Consider the following 11,868-nt stretch of genomic DNA (forward strand, 5'->3'; position numbering starts at 1 on the left):
CTTTGCTAAGGGCAAAAGGCAATCCTAGCCTGACCCAACCCCCACCCCCAACCAGGATCCTGTAAGTCTACTTGAACATGTAAAAATTCCTTTGGAAACTTCCTTTATCTCTAAATCCTCCAAGATACTGTGCTGACAATCATTCCCAAGCATATGGCCCACCGATACATATCTGAAGGGTCTCATGACTAAGGTTTTATTAGATGGTAACAAATGACCTTTTCCCAACAACAGCTAACCCCTCAAGGTCCTGGAGACCTTGCTTCCAAAATTCCTTAGAGGCTTACGCCATCCCTGACCCCCTCCCAACCTGCAAGTGTATAATGGACCACTCCTCACACCCCCGGGGCAGCAGCTCTTTCTGCCCACGGGTTCTGTCCTTGTGCTTTAATAAACCACCATTTTGCACTAAAGACATCTCAATTCTTTCTTGGTCATTGGCTCCGGACCTCACCCCACTGAACCTCACTTATATTCTAAAACATCATCAATTGCGTGAGTTTGCTAGGGCTGCCATAACTGAGTACCACAGGCTTAACACAACGGAAATGTATCCGTTCACAGACCTAGAGGCCAGAAGTCCAAAACCAAGGTGCTGCAGGGCCACACTCGCCTTGAAACCCATAAGGGAGGATCCTTCTTTGCCTCTTCCTGACTGCCCCGCAACCTCTGGTCTTCCTTGGCTCATAGCAGTAACATTCCAATCACTGCCTCTGTCTTCACAAGGCCTTCTTCCCTGTGTCTCTATATCCTCTCCTTTTCTTATAAAGACAGTAGTCATTGGATTAGGGTTCACTCTAATAAAATATGACATCATTTTAACTTAATCGCCTCTATAAAGATCCTATTTCCAAATAAGATCCCATTCATAGGTCCTGGCTATTTGGAATTGAACATACCTTTTTGGGGAATACAATTCAATTCACTATAGTCATAATTGTACATTTTAGATTTTTAACTGTCGTTTTCTCTTTTACGGTATTTAAATATACACATTGGCAGTCAGCAATGAAAAGTGAGGAAATCACTGTACTTATCCCCATCAACTCTCTTGATCCACAAACTTAAATGAAATGAAATCTAGTACCAATAGGTAACACAAGTAAAAATGAGTATTTAAAAAAGAGCCCAAGGGACGCCTGGGTGGCTCAGTCGGTTGAGCCCCTGCCTTTGGCTCAAGTCATGATCCCAGGGTCCTGTGATCGAGCCCCCCATTGTGCTCCCTGCTCAGTAGGGAGCCTGCTTCTGTCTCTCTCTCTGCCTCTGCTGCTTGTGCTCGCTCTCTCTCTCTCTCTCTCTCTGACAAATAAATAAATAAAATCTTAAAATAAAATAAAAAATAAAAAAGAGCCCATATGTTTCATAGACCCTAACGCAGAACACAATACATAATATTATTATATAATAATGGCAGTGCCTTTGCAATGCTCTCTATTCTCATCAAATGATTCCCCTCATTCCCCCAAGGTAACAACCATACCTGTATTTTTCTCTTTCTCATGGTGCTTGAGTGGCTTTCCACCAGGCTCTACTGGTTGCCTAGAATGAGATGGGACGTACCCCTTTTTCTAGTCTCTCAGAGATTTTGTGTAACATGGATGTTTTACTTCTTGAATGGCTGGTGGGAACTACACCTGAAGCCTGACTTGTAGAGTCCCCAGCGTAACACCGTAACACCGTTGACACTGTTTTCTGCCCCTGCATTTAGTGTGGTTTTTATATGCAGCACTAGGTCATCAGAATGGAATTTGGTGCCTGGAAAAGGAACGCTACCATAACAATAGCTAAAACAGGTGGCGCTGGCTGGAGCACCAGCCTCGTAGGGAACCTGACAGGCCTCAAGAAGACTGACCGTGATGGCTTGAGGTGAAATGAGGAGTATATAATTGGAAACCAATGGGAAGAGGCACCCTTGTTTTGTAGTATCAGAAAGTACCTCAGCACTGTTTCCTGCAGTAGCGTGAAGAACAGAAAATGCACCTAGTGAATCCAGGGGTTTCCTAGGTGATTTTCCACAGAGAGGACTGAAGAGCTGTTTGGATTCCTTTAGCTGCTGTAGGGGACCAGAATATGCTACCCGAAAATGCCACTTTGGCATAATGATTTTTTTTAAGGATTATTTTAAACTGAGACAAATGAACATCAATGGTTGCAGAAAGATAGCTTTCCCAGAGTTCTCTTACCTGACTAAAAGCAGAAACTTCTGAAAATTGAAGATTACCATAAATCCCCCCTCCTGGGAAGGTTTTATATTCATGAAGGAGACGTAAAGCGGGGCACCTGGCTGGCTCAGTTGGCAGACCACATGACTTGATGTTGGGGTTGTGAGTTCGAGTCCCATGTTGAAGGTAGAGATTGCTTAAATAAACTTAAGAAAATCTTAAAGAAGAAGGAGGAGGCGGAGGCGGAGGGGGAGTTGGGGGGAAGGAAGAGTAGACACAAAGTTCCAAGAGGAACCTGCACGAGCAAACCTTACTGTATTAGTTTGCTCATATATTAACCATCCCACAGTTTGCTGCCCTGGAAAAGGAAAACCCCTTCCCTTTGTCTTGGCATTTCTGTACACATTTATTTTTCTTTTGTTACGATGCTATATAAGCCCAAGTTCTAACCACCTCTTTGAGTTATTCATCATGAGGTTTCTCCTGTGTGATGTAAGCTACATGCTTTGATAAACTGTTTTTCTCTTGTGACCTGTCCTTTGCCAGTCTTGATCTTATATGTCCCCAGCCAAAGCACCAAGAGGGGATAAGGGAAAAGAAATTTCCCTCCCCTGCACTGCCTATAACAAAACACGAGAAAATAGAGTTGAGCTAAAGGACTAATTACTCCGTTTTCAGTTGGAATTTGGATGAGATGTAAAGGCCGGGGACAGTTTCCCTCCAGCATATGCTTCAGAAAGAAAGGGTGGGCCGAACAGATCAAACCTAGGCACTGTCAGGAAAACATGGTTCCAGGGGGGAGCTGTATCTACAGAACTCTCTGTTAAGACCTCAAGAAGACTGAAGTAGTGCCTCCTAGACTCTTTTGGACAGAAAGGAGGCATTCATTTCTTTTCATTTTCTTTAAAATCAATTAATTTACCATATAGTGTATTATTAATTTCAGAGGTAGAGTTTAGTGATTCATCAGTTGCATAGAACACCCAGTGCTCATTACATCCTGTGCCCTCCTTAATGCCCGTCACCCAGTTACCCCATCCTCCCAAACTTCTCCCTTCCAGCAACCCTCAGTTGGTTTCCTAGAGTTAAGTCTTCTATGGTTTGTCTCCCTCTCTGCTTTTGTCTCATTTTCCCCTCCCTTCCCCTATGTTCATCTGTTTTTTTTTCCTTAAATTCCACATATGAGTGAAATCATATGATATCTGTCTTTCTCTGATTTATTTCGCTTAGCATAATACCCTCTAGCTCCATCCATGTCATTGCAAATGGTAAGATTTCATTTTTTGATGGCTGAGTAATATTCCTCTGTGTGTGTGTGTGTGTGTGTGTATTTATCTTCTTTATCCGTTCAGGAAGCAGGCTGAGAAAATGATCAGCTGCAAACACTGATTATTCTTATGAAAAAGTAAGGCCAATCCAGAAGGTAGAAGTGAGAGCCACAGAGAATCATTCCCAGTGAGTAGTAACGGGGCTTCATCAAGGAACTGGCAACACGTACCTGGCTGGATGTCAGTGACATGACCAGTGACTGCCACGTGCCTTCAATTTCCCCCTTCCGAACAGAAGTGTCAACAGCAGGTGACCCACACCTGTCCCAACATTGTATATTAGAGATGTGGGGGCCAGATAACTTATCCCTTCACTCAAAGCCTTTTGACCAGTTTTAGTACGTGTGCTTGCTCCCAAAGCAAGCACAGAAATCTTTTGATCAAGAAGAAACTGCACAAGCTCAGTTGGTTGAGTGTCTGACTCGTGATTTCGGCTCAGGTCGTGATCTCAGGGTCGCGAGTTCGAGTTCTGAGTCTTTGGGCTCCACGCTGGACATAGAACCTACTTAAGATTTTAAAAAGAGAGAAAGGGAAAAAAGGAACTGCCCAGGGAGCCTCGTGTATACCGGGAACAACTCAGAAAGGAGGTAAGTAGCTTAGGAAGAGACGGAGAACATGGAGTTCTGGAGGCAAAGGAAGGATGTTTGCGGCTCAAAAGGGTAGCAGTCTCTGGGAGCAGTGTCAAACACCAAGCTTTCACCTACCAGCAGAAAGTCTAACTCGTTACACTACAAAGATTAGGCAGAGTCCATGGGTTGGCAGTTCCTATCGAGTAATTTGTGGCCAAACACCAGGGTATACCCTGAGCTAACTGCCAGGACCCAGGTCCAACACTGCAGGCAGCTCAACTCTATGCAGCCAAAGACCCTGCACTGTGATCCTGAGCCTGAAAACCTGGTAACACAATAGATCTGGATGATTCCAGAAGCCAGTTTCCTTCAGCCAATATGGGGCAAGTGCACAGCATAGCCTTGTGGCCTCCATAGCCTTGTAGCTTTGGCAGACAGAAGATTTAAGGACCATGGGGTGCCATTTGTACTGGAAATTCCCCTAGAGAGCACAGCTGGATTACCCTGTTCACGTTTTCAGGAATTACAGGAAGTTGCTTATGATCTGAGTAGGTATGATAACTATACCTGTTTTCTTGCTCATCACCGTATCTGCAGCTCCTTGCACAGACCTGGCACATAATCATCGTCAATATCTGTTTGATGAATGAATGCGTGTGTGCATAAATAAGGTGGATAACAGGTACATGTTCAGAGACTAGGGACAAGTCAGGATTTCGTTTTTCTAAAAGCCTTCAGGAAGAAAGTTTGATTTAGCCAACAGAGTTTTGTATCTGTGGTCTTCCTGTCCAGACTCCTGAGCTAAGAAGGACATCCCAGAGGATGAAAAGTCCAGCTCACTGGAGTTCCCGGCCGTGGAACAGAGACCAGAGCTCTGGCAACATGTTCTTCATACTATACCAGGAGTTTTCAAGCTGACCTGGGCCCACACCCCAGGGAAACTGGCAGTGGGCTAACGGGAAGGGAAGGCAGGGAAGGTAAATGGGAAGAACTTGATGACTGTTGGATTTGCTGGGTGAGGGAAAGAAACTTCAAGGAAGTTGCCTTGCTGCCTGGCTTGTTGCCCTAAAAGTGATGATACTGCCATTCACTAAGAGAGGGAACACTGGAGAAGACTCCTGCTTAGGGGACTGGGGAGAAGTTGGATTCTGTTTGGGAGAGGATGACCGGGAAGGCAAGGGGTCATGTGAAGCAGGCTGGTGGTTGTATGGAAAGGTTAAGGACTCAGAGAAATACTGGAGACACAAATTTAAAAGTTGAGAAGATCACACACACACACACACACACAATGAGTGTAATATGATACGACAAGAGTTGGAGCCACAGGTAAAGCCCTTAAAAGATTATTTCCAGGACCTTCACTGCAGTCCTATGTATAAGAGCAGTGTTCAACTATAAGTGAGTAGCAGGAGAAATTAGAGCACATTAATGCACAAAATCCTTTAAACTTGAATCCCCTTTAAACTTGGTCAGAAATCATTGAGTTTCTCCAGGTGTTTAGCATCTGCTGCAAGAATTAACTAAATGGGAAAGACCCTTAACTGATTTCTGTATTAGCAGTGCTCATTTGCAAAGGCCCACTGGCTGTGGAATTCTGCAGAAAAGCAGTTCTGAAAGGTTTCACTTCTAGAGGGAAAAGAATGTCAGCATCTCTAGTTTGGCCCTAGTAAGCTCCTCATCTTGCAGGATGTGAGACCTGGGAAATGTCTCTTACTAGACGGGTAGAGCGTAGAATTTTGGATTAGAAGTAGAAGTTTGATGTTTAAGAGGAAGGACTGAAAAGAAGTGGAAAACTACAGCTCCAGGCGTCCCTGGGTGGGATCGAACCACCAACCTTTCGGTTAACAGCCGAACGCGCTAACCAGTTGCGCCACAGAGACCATCCCTGTGCTTGCCTTCTTGCAGGATGTATTTAGATCATTAGATCATTAGTCAAATCCTAGCATTATTCTATAGGATTCATTTCCTCACCTTGAGATTGAAGTAGGTCTCAGTTGTGTGATTCTAAAAGCCAGAACACTAAACCACCCCTGTTGTGTGACCCTAGGATCCTTGCTTCCTTTCTTCCCAATTTCTTAGCACCAGCCAGAAGCTGCTGCTTCTTTCTCCCAAAGTTGAGACGTGCGCACAAGTAAGACCAAATTCCCCATCAGAGGAACTTGATAATGGCTTGAGGCAGCAGGGAATGGAGCAGGGGTGGGTGAGTGCGGGGTGGGGGGGTGGGGGGAAACCACTTGCTGATGATCTGAACCGCTTGGGAAATCAGTCTGACATTCTTCTTTCATGATCGATGAAAACCACTTAAGAGACCTCTTAATGAATTTTAAACCCAGAGTTCTGAGTTTTAAACACAGATGTTGAGTGTTTATTTAAAAATGTAACTTAAAAAAACGGTCATGATCTCCAAAGTGCAACCTGAGTGTGGTTCTCAAGCAGTACTAGACAACCTGTAGGGAGCCAAACAGCCTTTGGAGACCTGAGATACAGAGTAGCTTGAACACTCCTCCCGCCCCCGTACTCCTCCCTTCACTCACATAGCGATTCAAAACGTCTCCAAAGGGCCCTGGCTCTCCAGAGATTTACTAATTTATAATGAGTACAACTATAATTTCTTACCGTGAAATGTGTAATGTGCAGCCAATCTGCAAGTTACTTTAAATCAGGAAAAAAAGTTTTAGTAATGAATGTCATTTTCCTGGCTCTATGAAATTCTAAGAACATAATTTTTCAGGGTTTTGTATAGCCTGGGCATTTTTACCAAACCCTCTGACATTTCCACAGGTAGATATTGCCATCCAGAAATTTCTGGCTAAAGAAAACCAAGTAATCCATTATACCCGCTTAGGCTCAGAAAAACACCAATAGTGGTTAGTCTTCTAGGCTAACCAATATGCTTAGTCTTCTAGAATTAAAAAATTCAGCACATGCAGCCTGTAAAATGTGATCAAAGTTATCTTCATAAAATAGAAAATAATAGCATGCTATTTCTAGGCTAGACAATAAAGCACATATGCAAGGAAGACACTGATTGCTCCTGAAAACATCTTGGGTTGATTCAATAGCTTTTTATAAAAATCCACTGGCCAAGTTAGCTAGACTTACAGGGACTACGACAGACAGCTAGGTCAACAAGGCCAACAAGCTTCCTTACCCCCCTCAAATATTCTTACCATCTTATAAAGAAGAAGCCCATAGTTTCAGAGTATACAAGGTGAGTGACATAAAAGATGACATTAGCACATGACTAGAGGCCAAATGCCTAGTAACAAATGAGAAAGTTGAGAAGTCATCACACAGGATCACCAAGCCTCCCAGGACGAACTTGATTTATTGCCAGGAAGGCCACAAAAATACCAAATGGTGCGAAAATATACAAAAAAGAGAGAAAGCTACCAAAAAGGAGAAGTGTTGCAAAAGGGAGATATTGAAGAGAGAAGAGAAACAAAGAAAGAAAGTTACCAAAGCTTAGTATAAGGAAGATATATTAAACACTTGTACTTCAATATACAACACACTGGGGTGTAGATTTTGAAAAAGAGAGGGGTGGGCACTTTACCAAGAGGAGCCTCCGGACAAGAGGACACCCCGGGCACGGGGTGGAGAGAGGGGCGGAGGAGACCGGGGCTAGGTGTGCCCTAAGGCACCAGCGGGAAAGCCTGAAAGGGTGCGCGCTGGAGGGGAAGGGAGGTGTTGCAGGGAACACGCTTGCCACTTTGCCTTGGATTCAGGCGACTGGTGACGCGATTCGAAGGGCGTGTTGGACCCAAGCCCACCCTGTGTGTGTCCGGTGTGCCTCCAGCCCCTCGCAGCGGCTGGGCTGTTGGCTTCTCCCCGGCGGCCTTCTGCATGTCCCCGCTCTCCAGCCTCCACTGCCCGGGGGTCGGGCTACCTGGATGCGCCCAGATTCGCTTTGCCCACTCCACGTGCCCGGCGCCGCGGTGCGCCTCTCTGCTCCCGTCCCCGCTCGAGCCCGCCACCCAGGTGACCCACAACCGCCGGCGCCGGGGAGACGCCGCCAGCCCCGGGGGCGGCCGGTGGTGTGGCAGCTGGCCCCCGCGGTGGCTGGCCCGAGGGGGGGCGAGGGAGGGGACCAGGGGCTCCAGCAGGTGACCCGACTCCCACTCCCACCGCCCCCTCCTCCTCAAGGCACCGACGCCGCCAGCGAGCACCTCAGGAAGCAGCAAGGGGTCGCTCGTCACGGGCGGCCCTAGTGCCCCGGGAGAGTCCGAGCCCCCGCGGTGGCCGTCCGTCCGGGCGTCGGTTGGTGGCCCCTCCGTGGGGACAGAGGCGGCCGCGGCCTCTGGGGTGGTGGCCGAGGGGGGAAGGGGGGGCGCGGGGGGGAGGTGAGCGTCCAGGGGAGGCGCGGAAGTCGCAGCCCACGTGCGAGGCCAAAAGGCTTGGCCTGGCGGGGGCGACAGGGCCAGGCCTTGGGCTGGACGGGGGCGGCTGGCCTGGTGCGGGCGCCCTGGCCACGGGGCCAGGGAGAAACCACGGAGCTTGGGCTAAAAGGGGGTGCGGGCCGATGCGCTGCGGAGGTGGGTAGGCCGAGAGGAAGAAGAAAGGCTTCCCTGACCGGGAATCGAACCCAGGCCGCGGCGGTGAGAGCGCCGAATCCTAACCACTAGACCACCAGGGAGCGTCGGGTGCCGCGCCTGGCCCGCACCCCCTGGACCCGGCGCCTCCATACCACCCACGCGCCTCTGCTTGGGCTCCAAGGCCCCTGCCTTGCCACCGCCAGCCACCCGCCCGCCCTGCCAATCCGCCTAACCCCGCTGGCAGCGCCCTCAAAACGCCGGGCGCCTCCTCCCCTCCCACCGGCGCTCAACCTGGGGACCCGCTCCGGCCTCGGCCCCTCAGCACGCCCGCCTCGGGCGCTCCGGACTCCCGGCTGCCATCGGGCCTGGCCACCGGGGCCCTGGAGACGCGCAAAAGGTTGGCCAGCTGCGTTGGCCGGGAATCGAACCCGGGTCAACTGCTTGGAAGGCAGCTATGCTCACCACTATACCACCAACGCTGCACAGCCCGGGCCGCCCCCAGACGCCCGCCCAGGGTTCCCCCCCGGAGCCTGCACGCGCTCTGGTCACCGCCTCTGGTCACCGCCTCCGCCGCCCAGCGAGCCGCGGCCCTGCCCCGACGACCCGCCCATCCACAGCGCCGCGCTGCTGCACGCGCCAGCAGCGGCCGCCGGGCGTCCCACCCGCGCCAGCCCCGCGCGGCTGGGCGGCTCCGCGGGCCCGCCCCCCGCCTCTGGGGGGCGCTCGGGCCGTCGGGCCGCCCCTGGTACCACCCCCGCCCCCCCCGCCCCCTCCGCCGGCACGGAAACCCCGTCCCCCGAGATCCGCGTCCCTCCCGCCACGCGCTCGCCCCGGCCCTTCTCCACAGGGTGCTGGGTGAGGCCACATCCCGCGCCCACGGAGGACCCGACGCAACCGCGGCCCACCCGTCCCTCCCGCCGCGCCGCGCCGCGCCCCGCCCCGCCCCGTCCGGTCCCCTCCATCCGTCCCCCGCCCCCGCAGGACCGGGCAGCGTCGAATAACCGGGGAGCCCGGGGCGGCCGGCCACTCGTCAGGCGCCCTGGGCACGACGGAAGGCCCTGGCGGGGCTGTGGCGAGTCCGCAGGCGCGCGGCCCCGACGCCGCGGAAGGCAAAAGGGTGGCGCTGGTCGACGGTGAGCAGGCCGGGCGGCCGTCGTGGCCCTGGCGGACTCTGGCCCCACGCTGGAGGGAGGAGGACAAGGGCCCTGGCGGGGCAAGCGTTTGCCCAGGGCGGGGGCGGCGCCGGCGGCGACCAAAAAGGGCGTCTGGCGCCTCCCCGTCGGGGAATCGAACCCCGGTCTCCCGCGTGACAGGCGGGGATACTCACCACTATACTAACGAGGACGGCGGCGGCCATCCGGCCGCCCGACCCCTCTCCGCCTGCCTGCCCACGCCTACCCCTGCCCTCGACGCCCTGCCTTCCACAGGCGCCCGCCGCCGGCCGCCCGGGACCCGACCCCAAACCAACCTCGTCCGCCATCCCAGCAGCCCCCCTGCCCGACTCGGGACGGACCCCGGACCCGGACGCCGGCCCAATACTCCCCGGGCGCCCCGGCCTCTGGCCTGCCAGGCGGGGTTCGCGCGGCGAGGAGCCGCCCGACAGGACAAGCGAGGCTGCGACCAGGACCACGGGCGCCCAGGAAGGGCAGAGGCCCAGGAGGGAGAGGGGGAGGAGCTGGGGGGAGCGGCGAGAGAGGCGGGCCCGACGCCGCCCTCTGGGTGCGCGCCCGGGGATGTGCCAGGGCCAAGAAGGCGGCGGCGGCGGCGCCAGGCGAGTCGGCTGGCTGTGCTCCCGCGCGGCGGCGGCGCGCGTCCCGTCCCTGGCGCACCCACACGGCCGCCAGCCCGCGGCAGCCTTCGCGCCGGGTCCCAGCCAGGCGAGCGGCGACGCGCCCAGCCCCGCCGTCAGGATGGCCGAGCGGTCTAAGGCGCTGCGTTCAGGTCGCAGTCTCCCCTGGAGGCGTGGGTTCGAATCCCACTCCTGACAAGCCCACCTTTTGGCCTGCCCTACCAGGGCACGGGACCCCGGCGGGCCTGGACCACGCCCTCCGGGCAAGCCCTGTCCTTGCCTGACGGGCCGCTCGGGCGCCTTGCAGCCCAGCGCAAGGGGCCCAGGACGGAGCTCCGACGCCTCGACCCTCCGGACCCCAGGCTTTGCGCGCACACGCCCTCCTCCACCCACTCGCGCGCCTTTCCCACCTGATCCCACACGCGCAGGCCTGGGCAACTTGGCAGCACCTCCCTCCTCACCTGCTCTCCGAAGGCTGTGTTCTTGTCGCTGCCACCGGCCCCTGCAGACGGGCGGCGTGCGCCAGTGCCGCAAACCCTCCGCCCTCGGTTCTCCCCCAGACTCGTGCCGGCTGAACGGTGCCTCGCTCTCAGAGCCGTGCGCTTCCGCCACCAGGAGCACCCGGTGGGACACCGTGTCCTTTCCGCCCGGCCCCCATTCCATTCTCGCCACACCCCACTCAGGTGGCCCGCGCTGCCCACGAGCATTTTCCACCTGGACGCCTTACCCTGGCCACACCTGCTTGCCTCCGGCCGGGGACCCAGGCGGCCCAGCCACCTGCTCGCTGGCCCACCACACGGCCCTGCCTTCGGTGGGCCTGGCCCAGGAGTCCAACCCGGCATTATTGCTCTCCCCAGCGCTGGGCGGAAGGAAGCCCTGCATCCCCAGGCCTCCCACCTGGGCGCCCCAAGCCCCGCCCGCCCCACCGCACCCCCCCCCGCCCCCGCCCGCCCGGCCTGGACCCGAGGACCCCAGCGCGCTCCCTCACGGCGCTCCCTGTCCGCCAGCTAGCCAGCGGCCCCTCGGCCGAGCGCTCCCGCCTCTCCACCACCGGCCCCCCCCACCCCGAGTTGGCCCCCCAGGGAGAGCTGCGGGCCAGAGCTCAGACACCTCGCTTCGCTCTCCTGGCCTCAGCGGTACTCAGAGGCGCCCGCGGCGCTCCGGGGCCTCCATCTCCTACACAGGGCACACGGGCGGCGCGCACGAGCCCCCGCAGACAACCACCCCCACACACCCACTCACACTCACGCCACCCCACTGGCACCCCACGTGCGCACACACAACCGCAGCTCCGCTCCCCAGCCCCGCGGGATCGCGGCCACACGGCACGGGCGGGAAAGCCATCCGCCAAAGGGCCTTTGGGTCCCGCGGAGAGTAGCTGCCCAAGGGAACGGCAGTGCTCAGCTGCACCTGCCCCAGATGATCACCCGCGCTGGGTGGGGTTGGGGCTCTGGCCAGGCTTGGTCCGGCTCCCGGCTTGCGCGG

Source organism: Martes martes (assembly GCF_963455335.1).
Source record: "Martes martes genome assembly, chromosome: 15".
NCBI lineage: Eukaryota > Metazoa > Chordata > Mammalia > Carnivora > Mustelidae > Martes > Martes martes.